This window comes from Petromyzon marinus, chromosome 25, assembly GCF_048934315.1.
Source record: "Petromyzon marinus isolate PM22_M1 ecotype Great Lakes invasive population chromosome 25, UKy_Petmar_22M1.pri1.0, whole genome shotgun sequence".
Taxonomy (NCBI): domain Eukaryota; kingdom Metazoa; phylum Chordata; class Hyperoartia; order Petromyzontiformes; family Petromyzontidae; genus Petromyzon; species Petromyzon marinus.
In genome coordinates this window covers 17,229,866-17,249,407 of record NC_133691.1, presented here as the reverse complement: position 1 = coordinate 17,249,407, position 19,542 = coordinate 17,229,866, and the positions used below count along the sequence as shown (strand labels likewise).

The 19,542-nt window shown below is 44.8% G+C and overlaps 1 long non-coding RNA gene across 1 annotated transcript; it reads left to right on the top strand.

Annotated features, from left to right (window-relative positions):
- The first annotated feature begins 5,948 nt into the window (after nucleotides 1-5,948).
- LOC142929113 (uncharacterized) lies at nucleotides 5,949-12,316 on the top strand. Its single transcript, XR_012945268.1, has 4 exons — nucleotides 5,949-6,445; nucleotides 7,307-7,437; nucleotides 10,734-10,839; nucleotides 12,089-12,316. It is a non-coding gene; the product is annotated as an uncharacterized LOC142929113 (long non-coding RNA).
- Nucleotides 12,317-19,542: the final 7,226 nt, after the last annotated feature.

Here is a 19,542-nt window from a genome sequence, read left to right as displayed (position 1 = left end):
ATCAATCGATGCATCATTACTTTCCTGCTGTTGATATTGAAAAGACGTGGATGCTAAGATTTAAGGTTTAATTGTGACTAACACCTCTGATTGTGCCGTTGCAGACTTCACACATGTATGAAAATCCGGTCACCATATTCTTCGCAGTTTTCATGGGACTTTGGGGTAAGTGATGCTAAGCATTGGCACACATTGTCCAGACACAGTGACAAGTATCAACATGTTTGCAATGATGATGAGCACATTTGGCCACATACAGTGTTAAAGAAGTTCAACATACATACGTACAACCATATACAGTACCATCATGTCTTGCAATGTTCGTATGCAGTGATCCTGACAGTCCTATTATGAACCCACTGCTCAATGAGGGCAAATTTGGACCATGACTTGCACACATTGTCCTACTCTTACGAATGATAACCGATAATCTTTAATGTCCACTGTGAAGCAGATGGTGTGTATTTTTGTGTAATTAATACACGGGCAATATTAATCAGGGCAGCCACATAATTTGAACCACGAACCTCTGCAACAAGCAACGAATGCGGTACCCCAAGGCGATTCCATGAAAAATGCAAAGTGGCCAGGTGGCTCAGAGTTCAGAGTGCTGCGTTGCCGCCGCTGAGATTCTGTGTTGAAATGAAAGTGGCCACCTGCGATTAAACCAGTTTCTCAATTATAGCAAGATGATGGTCTCAACTCAGTCACCGATATCTGCACAACAAATACAAAAAATCCATAATGTTAAAGTTGGTTCTGTACTTAATTAGGCTACATTCCAGCTCTGAGAATAAAAATGTTAGCTTGACTATCACGTAACAAACGCTCCTCTCCGTGGCAAAGCATTTGGGAAAGAGCTACCCCTACTGTGTGGACCAGAGATCACAGAGGTAGCTCTGTGACATTCACTTTTGTGTAACGTTTTGTAACACGAAGAGCAGCACTGCTCTGTTATAGATCCAAAGGAAAACTCAATCTCATGCCATGCCACTCAGTGCAAGTGGGATAAAATTGTGGCAATGTACCAAAAAAAGCCAATAAAGGTATTTATGAAAGAAAAAAAGTACTAATGAAGTTACTTTGAACATTACATTTAACAGACTACATTAGGTAACTTTTGAACCCTTGAGCAATCGATAGTCAAATTACTTTTCAAAGTAAATCCTCCCCGTGTGGTGTGTCGCAACAGCCACGGTGTTCCTGGAATTTTGGAAGCGTCGCCAGGCATCGCTCGCATACCGCTGGGACCTGACGGCAGCGGCGGAGGAAGGAGACCCCATCCGGCCCGAGTACCTGGCTCGCTGCACGACCACGAAATGTAACATCATCACCATGGTAATGCTTTTTGCTGTCACCACGGCGACTACCTCATGGCACACACACACCTCTGTTTTGTAATGTTGCATGTGTAACTGTTCACTGTTTTCCTAGTTTTTCTTCTAACATATTTGTTGGCCTTTGGTCAATTGTGTTTTCCTCCCAATATTATCCCGATTGTCCTATCGGCATCGTTATGAAACAATGTCCATTTGGAACTCTATGTTATGGAAAGGTTTGCTGAAGCAGATGTTACATAATTACTTATAAGATCCCTTCAAGTGAACACACACTAGAGGGTGGCCCTTTCGCATCAGCCCTGCTACAAAGAAATGTTCATGATGGTCAAACTCATCTTTTTTAATTCTGAAAGGTGAAATTTGTCCAAATTAAGAAAAGAAACAAATGTAATATTGGTGACCAGACTGATCGGCTTACTACTTGGTTTTATTGGAGGCAGCTGCCTGGATTAAAACCAAGAAATCTCAGCGCTGCCAGCTCAACTCTCAGACATCAGGACCATCAAATCCATTCCTTTATATCATCGCATGCTTAACTAGTAGTGGGGAAAACAAATAATCGTTCATCAGTCAACCTTAACGGCTCACACTAACATTGGTCACTCCGACAGACTAATCTATATACAAATGCTTTTCCGTCTGTGTCCGTGCATTGTGAGTGCAGAAGGAGGAGCCTCATATGCCTAAGAGGATACTGAGGTTCCGATACTGCCTCTCCGGGATCATGGTGTTGTTCTGGGTGAGTCCGCCAACTCAACAGCAACATTGAACCCCTTCTCCTGATCCAGTGAGCTATGGCCAAGTCACCTGCTATGTGCCTCATCTTGGAGGCGAAGCAGGTTTTGAGCCTGGGTACTGCACGAATGGGTAACCATCATGCACAAAATGGACTGTAGGCTGCTGCAGAGCTACCTTGTGGCCAACAGAGAACTGCATTATTTTGCTTCCATCCTTTACCAACCTGTACTGGTGTGCATGGTGAAGTATGGGAAAATAACCCTGACAATCTGCGCAGGGTTGGGAAGGCCATCATCCAGCAGTGGATTCATATACGGGTTATACACATATATATATTTTTACTTGACCCAATCCTAACCTCCACACTCTGCTCCACCAGTCAGAATCGCTCTCAAACTATGTTGTTCCTCCTGTGTGATCCATTGAGTGATTACAAGTGGGGGTATAGATACATGCATAATTATATAACTTACAGCCCTTTGTCAATCCAATCACCTGAAATATCTACAGGTGGCCCAAGGCAATGAATACATCATGAGCCATATCATGTTATCCACCTGCTCCTGTCAACCTCGATTTGGGTTTCTCGAGACTAGTCCTCGGCCTTAAGGCCAGATGGAAAAGATTTCCTCAGCTCCTTGGCCTTGAGTGTGTGGCCTCAGTCCGAGGAGTTTTACTAGAGGTACCGACCTTGACACTGGCCTCATACTAGCGCACCCAACCTTGAGTGACCTTGACACTGATTGTGGCCTAAAAAGCTGCCGCCTTGGCCTCACCTTGGCCCTGTGGCTTTTGGTCTCAACTTCACATCTGAACGTGGCTCGAGGTCAAGCAGGGCCAGGGATAGTAATTCCTTTCATAACCTTGCATCATTTTCTACAATTGACCACGTGACGTTACCATTACACGTTCATTGTGTGTGATGTTAGCGAAACAGCTCAGGTTTTGTTTAACATGTAGGCTTTTCGCGACCAATATCATCCATAATATTTTTTTTGGATTAGATCGCGTAAATATGTGTCATTAAACCCACCACCACCCGACAAAGCCAATTAGTAAAGTTGTTCACGTAAACAGAACATGCCAATTCATTACTAGTATAGCAAATTCACAATATCTACAATCTGAGTACGACGTTTTGCCAGTCATTTGGTTCTGCTGTAGACAAACGAACTTGCACCTCCTGAGCCACACCAGGCTAGCTCGGCACAGCTAACTCACGGCTTGGTTATATAGTGGAAAAGAGCTACAAGACTGTAAATCTCACCCACCTCTGTGTTTCTTGTGTTACTGGCAGATCCTCCTGATTCTTTCTGCAATTTTGGGTGTGGTTGTTTACCGCCTGACCATCTTTGGCATACTCTCCTCGAGTATCCCCAATCATGTGACCAAGATCAAGGTGATCGGTGCCCTACTCACACCTGATATGGTTACCACCATCACGGCCTCCATCCTCAACATCGTAATCATATTACTACTCAACAAAGGTTACGACAAGCTGGCCCTCGTCCTCACTGATCTGGGTAGGTGTCATCACCATCACGGTTTGCATATGTTTATTTTATTATACGCCACAAGAGAACACATGTAAATTTGAAGCTTGGATAAATGTTGTGCATGGTAAATAATGTCGCTGTAAAAATGTCATCATGATTTTAACCTTGCACCATGGGGCCATGAATAGCAGCATCAGTGCATCATCCAGTCACTTGTTCAACTACTGCCTGTTTTTGTCAGAACTCTCTTAAATTTTTCCTCCAGTTTCATTCCGATTGGGCTATCAGAATCGTGTCTTGAGATGAAGTATCCAATGGGATCTCTTGTAGACCAGTGCAACCCTTAATGTCATGAAATGGCCCTAGAAGTGAATATCACTGAGCTACCTCTGAGACCCTTCATTCAAGTGAACTCTGGTTCACACATTAGGGGGAAGCACTTTTCAATCCACACTACTACGGAATATAATGTTAATCTCGTAACAGTCAAATTGCTCATTCTCACAACTAGAATTTCACCAAATTTAGTGATGAACCAAATGGTGTATGTTACAAATGTATATGCCATCATTAGTAACCGTCCTGAAGCCATCAATTCACTGCACTTGAGAACACATGTTACCAGAGGCCGCTGCCTGGATTTAAACCCAGGATCTCAATGGTGCCAACTTAGCACTCTGATTTCACCTCTCGATCCATTGAATCACTGAATGTAATTGTGGGCTGACCCTCACTGCTGCATTGCTACCTTCTAGTCAGCTATCTGCTTGTGTTGCTCATGTTGCCAGCTACTGAGCCCTTTATTAGTAATTTATCCTGCTGAAGCCTGCACCCCCTCTGAAAGGTGACCCATGATAATTACTAAGATACACCTTATAGATATTTGAGAATCAAGTGCACTGGCTTTCAAACATCATACGGACAGTGTAAATGGCTTAATTGCAAATGGAGACTGAAGGACACTCCACAGGGCGAATGTGGTGAACAACACCTGGTAAACAACTTGTGCACTGTCACTCATTCCCCAGCAACATCTTTGAAATTAACTTTTGATCTTCAAATTCATTTTAATGGATATCAAAGCACGTTACATTGTGAAATGTTGCTATTCCTCAATGCGGCATCATTATCAGTGGCTTCTCGTAGCCTGTGTGCCAGAAACTATGAAAGTAACATCAAAACTGATTGCCCTGTTTGATGTTTGTGTCCATGTGTGCCTTTGTATCACACCCACAGAGATGCCCAAGACGCAAGGAGAATATGAGTATCGGCTGACGTTCAAGAAATTCTTATTTCAGTTCGTCAACTTCTACTCGGCGTCTTTCTACATTGCATTTTTCAAGGGGAAATTCATCGGCTTCCCCGGAAGCTACACTTACTTTGGAAAATGGAGAATCGAGGAGGTGTGTAGATCTGAGGGGTTGGCCCCTCTGTTTTCTATGCTGTTTGTACAACATTTTTATGTTTTACTTTTGTAGTTGATATTTTTCCCAACAATTGTCTTCACACCGTGCTGTTGGTGAAATGTCGAAATAAGGACTCTTTCTTTTGGAACTCTAAAAGGCCTCATTGTCTTCATACCTGGTCACCAGCTCTAGCATTAACACAGTCTCCGGAGTAAAACAGTTTTCGAAACCAGACTTGAGAGAGCACGAGGTCACCACGAGCAGAACACGTGTTAGACTGATGCAATTGGTAACCCAGTTAACTTGAGGGTGTTAGTTTATCACATATTTTGCAAGTAGTACCCTTGTGGTCTCTCATTGGACATTTTCAATTATATACCGTATTTATCAAACGCCATTTATTTAAAATTATATATTTGATCATCCTTAAAAATGTACAGTATTTCAGCCCCCCTCAAGGATATGTTTAGCCACTACCTATGACTCACTGTAGCGCAGTGGAGCGCGTTGTGTTAGAGAACGGCCCCGTAATATGATATCAAGAACGAATTCTGGAGTAAGGAATTAAGCAGCATTGCGTTGTGCACACGTTAAATCAATGTCATTAAGACAGTGTTAATGACACGTAGTTTAACATTTACATAATTGCCATTCAGAGTCACCCTGAGTATTTGCAGTCACTCTATGCTCAGAAGAAAGTCCATTGCCCAAAATGTGCACCTGTTGCTCATGTTTCTGTTTGAAGGCAGACTTGTTGACACATGAGATGATTATAATGAGTACATTTGGTGTTATATTAAGGTGCCTACTTCTCCTGCTGCAGATTTGTAGGAAATCATCACGAGGGCGATTCATTGATTGATATCCTCTCAAAAACAATACACATAAAGGATAAAGAATAGAGCTTATTATTTAAGTGCCTCTGTGTTTTCTACCAACTTAATTTCATGTTTTACGATTATTATATTTACTAGACAATGCTCTGGAATTAAACTCACCTGATACTAAACACCAACTGCAGTATGCATGTTGTGTGTTGAACTTATTTTGCACCGTACACAGCCTGCATCGGATGTGTGGGGGAAGGACAACAAACAAAACATTATCAGATGCGCCACCATTTTCTTTATTTAAAATACATGAGGGGGAGGGGGAAAGTGTTTCTTATAATCTGGAGAATATTGATATTCTTAATCACTGTCCCCTCTAACATATGGAGCCGTCAGTTTTGCAGTGTGCAATTGACTGAAGAGAAGAATGTGAGAGGATCATTAGAAATGATGTGTGGTATCCATATATGTATTACCCAATATTTCATATCTTCAGTGTTTAACCTGAATCTATTCTCCACCTCATCCCCCCTCCAGTGTCCCCCAAACGGCTGTCTCTTTGAACTGACTTCTCAACTCACTGTCATCATGGTAGTGAAGCAGATGGTTGGCAATTTTCAGGAGGTCATCATCCCGTAAGTATCGCATGAACACATGATAGCTGTGAAGTCTGATTACGGCGTTTCCTCGTGTAACGCGGTAGATGCGTTCCTGAAAATTTCCGCATGAAGTAAAAACGCGCAAGGAAGGAATTACTAAGTTAATCACATTTGCACAGTAAAATCAACCTGCAGTCATCCCATGGTGGGATAAATAACTCAGGCTAGGCTGCCGTGTTACTGTATCATTCGGCATGCTTTATCAAACTGCTCAGCCGCGCAACTCAAGACAGTCGTTCATCGTCGACTGCTCAGGAAAGCATTATAATGGCCGCGTTCGGCGTTTTAACAGTGTGCATTCCACATTATAATGGACACGTTCCACGTTGTGTGAAAAGTTTTCCCAAATATAGGAACCATGTTACAATGAAAATGTGTTGTGTGAAAACGCATTCAGTGAAAAGTCGTGTCGACAGCTTGTTAGCAGTGTGCACTGGTTAAGCAGTGAACACCAGTCAACTGGACAAAGTTCACCTCGTTAGTATCATGCGATATTCCGATCAGACGCTTCGTACATAGTTTCATAATATTAGACAAGCAACTCCCATGACTGAAAGAGTGTAGTGGATTGACAACGGGCTAAATGAAAAACAGCTACTACTTAGGTTTTAGCAGTTGTTTTGTACAGCTCTCTGACATGTTTTGTGTCATACCGCATATTGTTTGGCATGTCTTGACGTTTCGCTCCACGTGCTTGGGATATTCACATGATACAACCTGAAAACGCAGTGGAAAGCTATGAAATAGCAAACCTAGAGTTGATGAACAAATGGATATGCACGTGTGTAAGGGTGTCTCTGTGTCTGCACATGCGTACCTCCCCCCTCAATTCCCCAGATGGTTCAGCAATTGGTGGGCCCAGCGTCGGGCCAAGCTAAGGCCTGAGGCTGTCTACACGCGCTGGGAGCAAGACATGGACCTACAGCCCCAGAGCCCACTTGGACTCTTTGATGAATACCTCGAGATGGGTACAATGAGCTCAGAGGATCACACTACGGAGTCAACGCGTTTTATTTTATTATTTTAAAAAAACACACAATTGGGTATCATTTGACTATATAGGCACGTGTGTACGGCCCCTGTGTATCTGTCGGACATTGTTGTGGGAGGGAAATTACCCACACTTCGGGTTGTTGAAGGCAGGGAGCACAGATGTAAGAGCTTAGATGTACAATACAAAAATGTAATTTGCTGCACTGTCCTCTGCTGCTCACAACCCCACAATAACTATTGCATGGTCACCCATCCAACCAATTTTCAGGCTCAGCTCTCCTTAACTTCTGGGATCTGATTAAATCTGACGCGTACTGGGTGATTTGGCCATAGGCACCAATCTATGGATATACTGTAACACAATTGTCTTTGAGCATGCGCGTATGTGCATATGTACGGAGTTAAGTTTTAGAAACAATAGGAGCACATATTTGCTCCTCTTGTCTGCTAACCAATGCAGCTACATTGGTCAGCTTGGGTTGACGTTTCTCCCCCTTACTATTTATTTAAAACTCTTGTGCATCATGTCCACTGTGGTTAACTGCTGTGATTTGTTGGCATTTCAGCCACAGTGCATATGCCTAAAAATGTGTGGTACGGTTAATGGAGTCCTCAATACAGGATGTGATCTAGTTATTATAGCCACCTAGTGGTGGAAAATGGTGCGAAAGAAACCCAGGTGAACCAGAGCTGAGCATTAAAGATGGTAGTGGCTGGTCGCATCTCAGTGGCCAATGTAATGGACACGATAATTTTGTGAACAAATGATACGAAAATGTGATCATATTTTGGGGTCTCCTTTGACTAAAACACATTCAATGCATTGAAAATATGTTTTGTTTGCTTAAAGTAATCACAACATAACAGCATTAAGAGTGTGTGTCTATATCCTGTTTCACTCATTATCCTATCCTTGCCCCCCTACCCATTCTCAAAATATACCCCAGTTATCCAATTCGGGTTTGTCACTCTCTTCGTGGCATCATTTCCACTTGCGCCATTGCTCGCACTGCTGAACAACATCATCGAAGTGCGGGTCGACGCGTGGAAGCTCGTAACGAAGATGAGGAGGCCTGTGGTTTCGCGAGCAAGAGGAATTGGAGCCTGGACCGACATTCTGAGTTTCATTGCCACCCTCTCTGTAATCACCAATGTAAGTCGCCAGATTGTCCGCTCGCTTTCTCGCTCAGTATCCCATCTTATGAGTGACATAACATGTCATGTTAGCCGTGTGGGTTCTTTTTACCATACTTCACCATTCTGGTCATGGCAGGTTTGAGAAGAGGTGTAGTGGGGGACCAGGAGCGATTCGGGTATCACTCGTCACTGATGTTAGTCGTAGCTGGAAGTCAATTGCATGTGTGCTGAATTCAAAGTGCAGTGCACGAATCACTGCACCACCACTCCTATCCACTCTCTCCCAAAATCGCAAAAGGTAAAGCCTTGCAATTGCTTGCTCATGTCACTGCTGGCAGAAGGGCCTCAACTAAAGGTAGCTCTAGAGAACCCCTCTACACGGTATTTGGCCTACTCTTCCATGATGACCAGACATGTTGTAAGATGTGGAATTACCTGCGCTAAAACAGTGATGAACCCATTTATATTGCTAATTGGACAGAGGTGGGGGAGATTTAAGAAAATGATCCATTGCTTCAACTGTTGTGTCAGGAGACTGAACTGACGACTGCCAGATTGCAAGTCCTTATATGGTAACCATTTCACTCTGGCAGCAACCCCCCAAATTGTATTTGTGAAAATTAATGTAATTGCCAAGGTAAGATGTTCAGAAGCCTTGGTCAAATCATTGCATGCTAAGTGACCGCTATCGCTGTGCCTCCGTATGCTAATTCCACAGTCATGCATCTTGGCGTTCACAACGGACATCATCCCACGCCTGGTGTATTATTATGGATACTCAGCAGAGTATGGCACAGGTTCGCCTACAATGCATGGGTACACGGAGGACAGCTTTTCAATTTTCAAGATCAGCGACTTCAAGGAGCAAAATTATCCCAACATCCTGCCAGCCTGGTTTGATCCGGCAATCCACACAACCTGCAGGTTTGTGCCATTCAGTGTCATGCCCAGCTATCGGGGGTGCCGTCCCTGCGAATGTGATGCACTGATCTCTGGGTGTGTTGTCCAGGTAGATGCGACATCCTTCTGGGTGTGGCGTCCTCCTGGCTCCGCCCCTTCCTGATTAGTCTCGTTCTCTTCCTCTTTTCACTCCGTGACTTTCCTTTTAAGACCCACACTTCCCCTAGGCCCCACCTCTGTTTATGCCCTGCCCCTTACCGTGGACACAGGGTTTGGCTTAGTTGGGTAGTAAGGGGTTGTGGTAGGGTTGGGGGAAGAGTGTGCATGGTGGGTGGGGACAGTAAAGGGGGTGGGGGGGGAATTGGAGGGGGGGAGCAGTGGGTACGGGTGGGATGGCTTCACAACCAAAGTCCCACTTAGAGAAATATAATAATAGATTGATATAAATTCTAGCTCATTGTTACCTTGCTAAAGAGTAATGTTATTTATTTATCTATCGATCCACGACTGCTTAATTGAGTCTCAAGATCCCTTTGCAGGAAGACCGTGCATTGGGATTCCAGTTTAAGGTGGTCTTATGCATGTGGGATGCAATAAGAGGTCCTGGAGAACCCATGATATTGAAATGAAGCTTAAAGGTTCACACAGACATGAAACCACTTGGTCTACAGCCATCTTCTGGTCACCTCAGCACAGATAGTTAAGAAATTGATGCGATCTACCAACCCTTTTCTCTAACGTTTTTGAATTGCTGGCATACACAACTATAATCAATATAACCATATTGATCGATATTTAATATAACCTTACTTGACTATGATCAAATCACCACGAATACAGCTGATCTTAGATTCCGGAAGTCAAGCCGGCTTGAGCCTTGTTCGTGCTTAGATTGATGATCACCATGCACAATGCAGGTGCAGTAGGCGACTGTGGAGCTAGGTTGTCAGCAGTGGGTAGTTCAGCAAAATTAACAGTTGTGCTATATTGCTCTCCCATTATCTGTACTCCCTTCCTTCACCAACCTGGCACGGACCAGCGTGAACCATGGTCAAAAGAGCCCCCACAAGCTGCACGTTGTGGGAAGGCCCTCTTTCAGAAGCGGATTTTTTTAAGGGCTGTGAACGCATTTACCGTTTGTGCACAACCATACTTGTTCAATTTAGCGCCAACTCTACTTTCGAGGCACTTTGCTCAATATAGTCCATGCGTGCTTGTGGTTGTACGTGTGTAGGTATCCAGGTTATCGCTACCCGCCGGATCATCCCCAAGCCTACTCCGTCACCAAGCAGTACTGGCAAGTACTGACGGCAAAGCTGGCCTTCGTCATTGCCATGCAGGTACACATCAACATGCACACACACACACATTCATAAACCCATTGAAAGATAAAGGTACAGCCCTCCAATTACTTGCTCATGTCACTGATGGCAAAAGCGCTCCTGCTATAGGGAGCTCAAGAGAGACCCTTAAGATGTATTTTTACTGCTCTTCCACACTGGTCAGACGTCTTGGGAAGATGTGGGAGTTCCCACACTGGACAGAACCAAACTCAGCCGACCAATTGACTGGATGTATTCCATTTACACTGCTAGGTGGATAGAGGCAGTGGAATGTAAAAAAAAAACTTTCACCATTGTTTACACTCCCACGACCAAAGATCAATTCACACCCGTGACCTCTGGATTGCAAGTCTAGTGTGCAAAGCCTTACACTACTGCACCATCGTATAGACTCATCTGTGAGCAGTTGTTAAGGTCAGCAGAGCAAACCGTGATCATTGTCAATGGGTCATTACAGATAATGCCAGTAATGCTATTACACCTCACAATTGCACAGTATTTCTGAGATCACAAATAATAGTGGTAATACAATACTTTCATCATGCAGCAGACGATTCATGTTGTTGATGCAATTTGTCACACGTAAGCATGTGTGCTTGTGGGAAGGGGAGCGGCTGCGTTGTTGTTTGTGAACTGCGCTACCAATCCTGTGTGACCGGAGTACTATTTCTGGCCACAGCCAACAACAGTGGAAAATATTAGAATCAGTGTTGAGCTTCCCTTAAGTTGATTCTGTCTTAAAATGAGTACTTGATGAAGTGTGTGAAAATCATCACTGGCGAGATAAAGGTGCACACCACCCCCACAGGCACTGTGTGAACCTTCATAGATGCACTTGTCTCAGTCTGTGAAAGGCTACACAGGGAATCTTTGTAGTGGTGACATGGCCGAGTGTAAGTGTTTGCTGATTGTTGCGGTAATTTGCGGCTGCCCAGGTGAATACGGTGGGTGCATTAACTGCACATCATAAATGTTGCCTGCTGCATAGTCAACGTAAAAAATCCATTAAGTAATTCAAAAAAAGTGCCTCGGTATAATTTGCCAAATGTTCAAAAATTACTCAAATTACTTAATTTAATTTGGGAAAAACGACGTAACAATATAATATCCCTAGGCTGCAGGTCCCCGGAATAGTTGACCTGAGATGTAAAGCACTTTGAGATGCTGCCATATTATATTTAGTAAGCACCCTTTACATGCAAATCCTGAAACTGAAAATCCTTTACCTGTGTGTGGACGTGTGCAGCACGTGGTGTTACTCACGAAGGCCTGCATTGCATACATCATCCCGGACACGCCATCCCATGTGCGCGCCTGCATGCGCCGCGAGCGCTTCGTCGTACAGACGATTCTGCAGCAGGCAGAGCTGGGCCGTCTCCGAAACACCCTCCTCACCGATGCCCCCAGCTCACCGCCATCGCCTCAATTCCACGTTGAGGATGAGCAGGCAGAGATGGGCCTGCTTCGCTGCTCACTGCATAAGGAGTCTCCTGGCGTATTGCACCCACCCCAGCGGTGCCACATGGAGAATGAGCAGGCAGAGAAGACTGGTGACGACTCACTGCTGAAGGGATCCGAGGAGGAATCAAGCAGCGAGGATTCGTCAACTGTCTTCTACAGCATATAAATCTACTCAGACTTTTAAAGGAGGCTGCTATCCTAACGCTGTTTGCACGTGGACAAGGACATTGCATATTCTTAGTTTTTTCGGTAAAGTCACGTTGAAGAGAAACAACAAAATAACAAAATATATATAAAAAACAATAAAAAATTCTCACGACGTTTCGACCATAACTCAAACCGTTTGAGTTATGTTTTGTTATTTTGTTGTTTCTCTTCAACGTGACTTTACCGAAAAAACTAAGAATATGAATTACTGCAGTCACGAAAGCTTTAAATCAAAAGGACATTGCAGTCGAACACTATCTGTATATATTAATAAATAGTTTATGATTTAACATGTCTCAATCATCTCATGTCTTTTCATACGAATCACGATGTGAATGAGGAAAACTAGAAATTATTGTTATTTTGTATATATTTTAAATTTTGGTTTAACATGTAGGCTTTCGCGCCCAATATCATCCATAGAGGTGTTTTTTGGATTAGATCGCATACATATATAAACGTGTCGTTAAAACCCGCCACCACTCGACACAGCCAACTAGTAGGGTTGTCACGGAAACAGAACAAGCCAATTCGTCACTGGTACTTTGGAGAGCCAAGCCACAACATTTACAATCGGAGTACGACGTTTTGCCAGTAATTACAACTAGCTTCATCAGGCGACAGCCAGATTTGTGACACTCTCGCGCAAAGTGGGGGGGGGGGGGAGATTACCGAGTCAACGTACATTATGCATGTGCATAATGAGAGCATTTTGATCTTGTCCTTCCTGTCTATTGTTTATTAAAATAGCCGTACCAATGGTAATCCCTATTGAAGTATGGTGCCCTTTATAGGCATGCATTTAAATAATGTATTATTTGTTGGCACCCGTGTTCAGCAGTAGCAGAGCACACGTGCCAACAAGGACACTCAGTTGATTTTAATGTTGAAGTTCTGTGCAAAACTAGCTACTGCTGGCCAAGAATAATTCGAGAATCTATCGAAATTGAAAGAAAAATGTACCGTTCGGATAGCTACCGCCTTTGTGCTGTGTGAAAGCGACCCATCAAATAGTACATTAGATGAAACTCCAAGTACCCACTCAGGAGGTATAGTGGTAAAGCAGTGGAGGAAAAAAAAGCAAATTTTTAAATTTGCCCTTGTTGAATGATAGAGTCGAGACACACAGCAAGCGAGATTAAGAAAGCGCATCGGAAGAAATAACGGAGGTGAGAGAGAGAAACAATTGCCTCCTGGAGAAGGAAAGGCATTCCTACCGAGGGAGACAAGTTGACAAAGATTTTGATAATGGGAACCGGTGGCGTGGCTCGATCTTCCCTAGGTGCGCAACACGCTACCGAAAGAAAACAAAATCCTATTCAAAGGCTAAAATAAGCTCCATTTTTTGTATAAGAGCCGGATAAACAATAACCCCATCCATAGACTGAGGAAGAAAGGGAAGAGCCTGAACAAAGGGGAGGAGATTACGACGGAGATGGGTTGGAGGTGGAGAGAAGGGGAGAGGGGAGGCCGTAAAGGCGGCTGCACATTCAAGGAAAGCGGCGTAGAAAGAGTTGAACGGGGACATGGAGACAACAGACAAAGGGTGGAGAAAGAGGAAGGCAGGATCTTTCAGTGCTCCCTACAGGAAACCCACAAAACTGAATTTCCTAAACTCGTGTCGCCTCCGTGACAGCAGCACCACCAACGCCACAGACTCACGCTCCCCAAATCGACAATACCATCTCCATTGCCGACCAGCCACGAGATGGCTGCTCTCAACACCTCGGTCGTGGTGTATGCAACAAAAGACTTCCGGCTGGTGAGCAACCGGCCATTGCGAGGGTTGGAAATAAACTGAAGCACGGGGCGACTCCCACAACCTTCGGGTATTTCCCAACTGGATGACGTCTTGGGATGAAGCTAGAAGTAAGCCAAATACGCACTCAATAAATGGGACAAAGATCCCAGAGAAGCCTCCAGAAATGTCACAGGAGGCTCGGGTGTGAGAAACCAGACTCCATGTGGGGTCCTCCAGACCTTTGCCCTCCAGTTCATCAACATTTGTAAAAGCAGGACGTCTCAAAGGTACGTAGCATGGGTGAGGGACGATGTTGAGAACCACGTTCCATGATTAGGCGCTTTGACAGGTTGGGGTCCGAGTAAACTTTTAATGGACCTCACCCTACGACATTACGGATAGAAGGATAGTGTGCCGGCACAATCCAGACACCCTGCTACACCGAAACACTCTGCTGCATCAAACTCCCTGGTACAGCTAAACACTGGCACGATTACGCTCAAATACACACAAACTCTCGCTCAGCCAGTTGGTACACAGGTTGTCAGTTGTGGGGGACGCGGGCCCCCGGCTCCCCACCCGGGGGAGGGCTGATCTCGAGAGGGCTGCGGGCTCCGGACTCCTCGCTCGAGTGAGAGCAGCCGCTACTCGACTCCTCGCTCGCGGGGAGAGGGCTGCCGCTCTCCGGCTCCTCTCTCTGGCTCCAGATCCACCCAGGACGGAGATCACAACCCCAGTCTCCTCCAACAGCTACCACAGACACAACAAATCCGTCAACATCAGTTGGTTGACACCGAGGCGACCGCAAGGCAAACACCGGCTTAAAGCTAAACGATACGCATGGAGCTGCATCTCACAATGCAGTGCACGAAAACTGATTAAATAATACAGATTTAAGTTTGCAAATTAACACAAAATTCGTTCTCAATTTTAGTTTTCCAAATGCGCTATCGGCGTAATGTCAAGAGACAAATAAATCATCCATTCGTAAATCTCGCATAGCCGTGCAGGCCCTGTGTCATAAAATGCGGTGGGTGGCCTTTTATCTTGTACACAATAGGAGCCAACACTTTCACATTAGCTGTGTTATGAGATTGTGCGGCGCACGAGAGTCAAGCTGAAATTGTTATTCTCAGAGATGGAATTAGGAAAATGAAGTGCAAAACCCAAGTTTAATGAGACTGTAATTTTGTGCAGTCGCTGGTGACGGGGCTCGGACGATCGACTTGATAAGACTTGAGACCTCGGTTTCAACCCAAGCAGTCAAAATCCAGATTCAAGCCCAGAATCTCATTATTGCCAACGCACCGCTTTGATCTCTGAGCCACCCGTCCACTTTGCATATATAGTGTTATCATATATTTTATCGGAATGTCACCGCTGTACACTCAATTTTAACGGTGATTTTCAATATCTACCTTTGGGATGTTTGCCAAATTCACAGATATTTTTTAAGAGTGACAAGAGAAAACCCATGCATCTTACGTGACACTTTGTTGTGCTCTGCATTGGCAGTGATTAAATAACGCTTAAACGTATTTGAGTTATCGACAAATGAGTTTTAAGTTGGTAATAATAAACTAATATTACCGCGCACAATTTTGGAAACAAACTTAACATTGAGCGCCACTCGGAGGCGATAAGTACACTCAAACTTTGCACGGGCAGTGTCGTACACCTACTTGCTGTACTGCCTCTTACCAGCTGGAGGCGGGTGGGCTCACGCACGCCACGTACGCACCTGTGCGTTGCGATGGAGGATGTCCAAGAAGGAGCCGAGGCCCAGGCTGGGGAGGTTGCGCGAGTCAAAAGCTCGGCAAGCTGCTTCTCCACGCGTGACAGCGCGGGTAGGCCCAGGGGCTCTGCCATCTTACTTGCGTGGCTCAGCAGACGGACCAGATGCTTGGCTACCGCCTCTGCGAAGGAGACAAGCAATGCCATTGCAGGAGAGGACAACGATGCTGTAACTCGCTCCAATAGGCTCAACAACTGCAACTCTCTCTCTGCCCTCCCACCCCCCACGTCTCATCTACGGCCTCCCGATACGTTTCATCATCACTCTCCAGATGACTCAAAAAACAAGTTTAACACGAAGGCCTTCGCGACCATGATTATCCATAATAGAGATTTTTGGGTTAGGTCACGTAAATAGTGCATATTAACGCGTATTATTGAGTGCATGTTTACATGATCTAACCCAAAAATCTAGATGGACTAAAAAAACCACTGGCAGACTTCTCACACCCGTATGCAAGACGATATCGCCCCAATATTCGAATTGTTCAACTATCCCCCGAACCAGTCCAGGATTAATTTCAAGATCACACTCAGCATTCTGAAGGTCCTCCGTGGTCTGACCCCCTATGTACAATACAAGAAACTACATTTTATTCAGATTGTGCTTTCGATATCGTGTCATGAGACGGAGTATCCACTCGGATCTCTCACAGAGCAGCGGAACCCGTCCTATTGGAGAATGGCCCGCAGAAGAGAACATCACAAAGCTACCTCTGACATTGCTTCTAGTGAACTCTGGTCCTCAGAGTAAAGGGAAGCACATTCCCACCCACTCTGTTGAGCCATTATTGGACTTGGTCAAATTAAGTGCATAGCCATTTATTTAGTATATTTTGGGTTTTTTTGACAGTCATTAATGACCGAGCTGAGACCATCAACTGGCTGCACTTGACAAAAGCAAGTTTAATCACAGGTGGTTACCCAGATTCGAACCCAGGATCTCAGCGTTTCCAGCTCAACGTTAATAATCTCTCTCAGCCACCCGGGTCATCTCGACGTAAATTTGACAAACTGATGCGTCGTGATATGCCAAACTCTTACTAATGCATTAGTAATAATCGAGACGAGATGTGAAATAAGGTGTTTAGAGAAGCTACGACAATTCAGCGTGCGTGCAATCCAGTAGACTCTTGATTATCCGTGTGCGGTTTATCTGATTTGCAGATTAACCACCCACATGAGATTTTTACTTATTAATAACTCATGGATTTGCCCTTAGGCCCAAATTAATAATCTAAGAATAGTTATACATTGTAATTCTTGGAAATGTTTGTTACAAGTCACGTGCTTATATCGAGCAAATATGTGCGCCCATAAATCCGAAATCTACGTGATCACCTCGACAGTACAGTAGTTGCATATCTTTACAACAGTGGGTGGAGTTTGATTGATGGCGATTGGCGTGGCTCTGCTATCCACTTAGAGGGCCGAGTCTTCTGCTCGGGAGCAGGAAAGTTTTATCACCGACCACGTGCATCGATCGGTTGATCGTTAGTTTGTGGCATAGAGATCCGCAGAAAATAGATATATTTGGATCATCCGAGATTTTTATCATCCACAGCCATCTTCCCCGTAATTAGCGCGGATATTCGAGAGTCTACTGTATGTGAAAATTTGTCTCCTTACTCCCCGGAGGAGGCGGCGGTCTCGTGTCGCGAGTGCTGATGTTGCCGAGAAACGCGGCCGGTTTCTCCTTGACCACGAGGTCGCGAGGAGTCTCGAGGGAGCCACAGCACAGGGCCAACTGAAACAGCTTCCGGGCCAGCGTGTCCCCTTTCACCTGCCCCAGGAAGTCCTGCACACACTGTTGGTGGAAACAATAAAGGACCCAAACCACTTGCAGCCATATCACTCTGTTGGGACAAATAGAGGGTGATACATGCATAGATGTCCGACCAATTTCAATGCCCCCCCTTACTTTTGTCTCAACGTGTGACTGAATTTTGTGAAAGCGATGGCCCTAAATATTATAGAGGAGAGTTAATTCAGTGGTAGAGAAAGTTTTTTGATAATGGTGGAAGTATCCACAGACTTGAAACGTATGGCGATTATCACTCATTAAATAATTCCGAGAACAAATGTATTATGGAAAATCTTTGACAAATGTAAGCAAATGCATGAACTTTCTCGCACGGTAATTTTGTTGCATTAAGTCCAGACGCCATGGCCCCCACCTTCTTCAGCTTATTCACAAAGATGTCCTCGGCGTTCTGGAAGACCTGCAGCACCATCTCGGCCGCCGGCTGTGTCGTGAACTGTCGGCGAAGATCGGCGCTCGTCCCTGGCAAGGGGAACGACTCCAACAGGTATTCCTTGACCTTGTGTGGCTGGCCCTCCACCCCCTGCTTGATGTCACACTCGATGCGAGCCAGCCCACGGTCCATCGCCTCCCGCTCGCCTTTCTGGGCCTTGCCGATCACCTCAACAAACAACACAATGTTACCAACTGTGGCGGCCACAGGTGCAGGGCAGTGCTGTAGTTGCGATGATGGAACACGTGATGGACGAGTGGTTCAACAGCGAATGCAAGGTGTGCTGCTAATGCAAGACTGCAATCGAGAGATGGGATTGGTGAATAATCCTAGCGGCAGTGGCTTTTGGCAAGCCATCGACCAAAGACAGTCACCGCATCACTCGCTTTCAGATGGGCTTCTGCGGCCAACTGGAATGCTCTTCCTTCCGATATTAGTAAGCCATTGGAGCTTTGCACTTTAAAATCTAGATTGAAAACAATTTATTTAGAACTGCTTTTTGTGTTCAGTTTGTTGTCCTCCACACCTCTGATTGGCACAGTTGGCTACGTACAGTGCGAAAGACGTTCAACATATATACATGTGGTTTTACCCAATCCAGTCATTTCTGAGTACTTGTTTAGATTTGCAAATTTTGATTCTGACGCCGGCACACACGTCCTCCTCATTCATTAATAATAACACGGGATTTTTTTTTTACATTATTTGTGAAGCATATAGAAATGCAGTTTTGGATAATACACCCGCAATATTAACTAGGGCGACTCCTGGGATCGAATCGCGAACCTCTGAAACAAGCGACAAATGCACAACCACTCGGGAAAGAAGATTTCTGTAAGGAGCGGTACAGTAAAATAGGCCTCAGCCTTCAATACGATATATATTAACATGATGTACTTACACGAGCAGTTACTTCAGTGCTCTTGTCACAGCACTGCACCCACAAAACTGAAGTCGTGTTGGAAGTCTGTCTCAGACTGCATGACAAAAGGATACACCACATTCACTTGACAGGGAGACAGGTGTGAAACTTGTGTGCCTGAGCAACTGAGGATAGCTCAGCATTGTGGCCGTGTAAGGCAAACGCAGGGGCGGGGGAATATTGGTAAAAGGCTGATGCAGTGTCACTCTCAGGTGTGAACACAGCGACACGTACGTTGTGGCTGTGTGTCAGCAATTCCAGAACGCATTTAATTCCGAAAGTAAACCCCCTCAAGGGCAACAACAATACATACTTCAGGC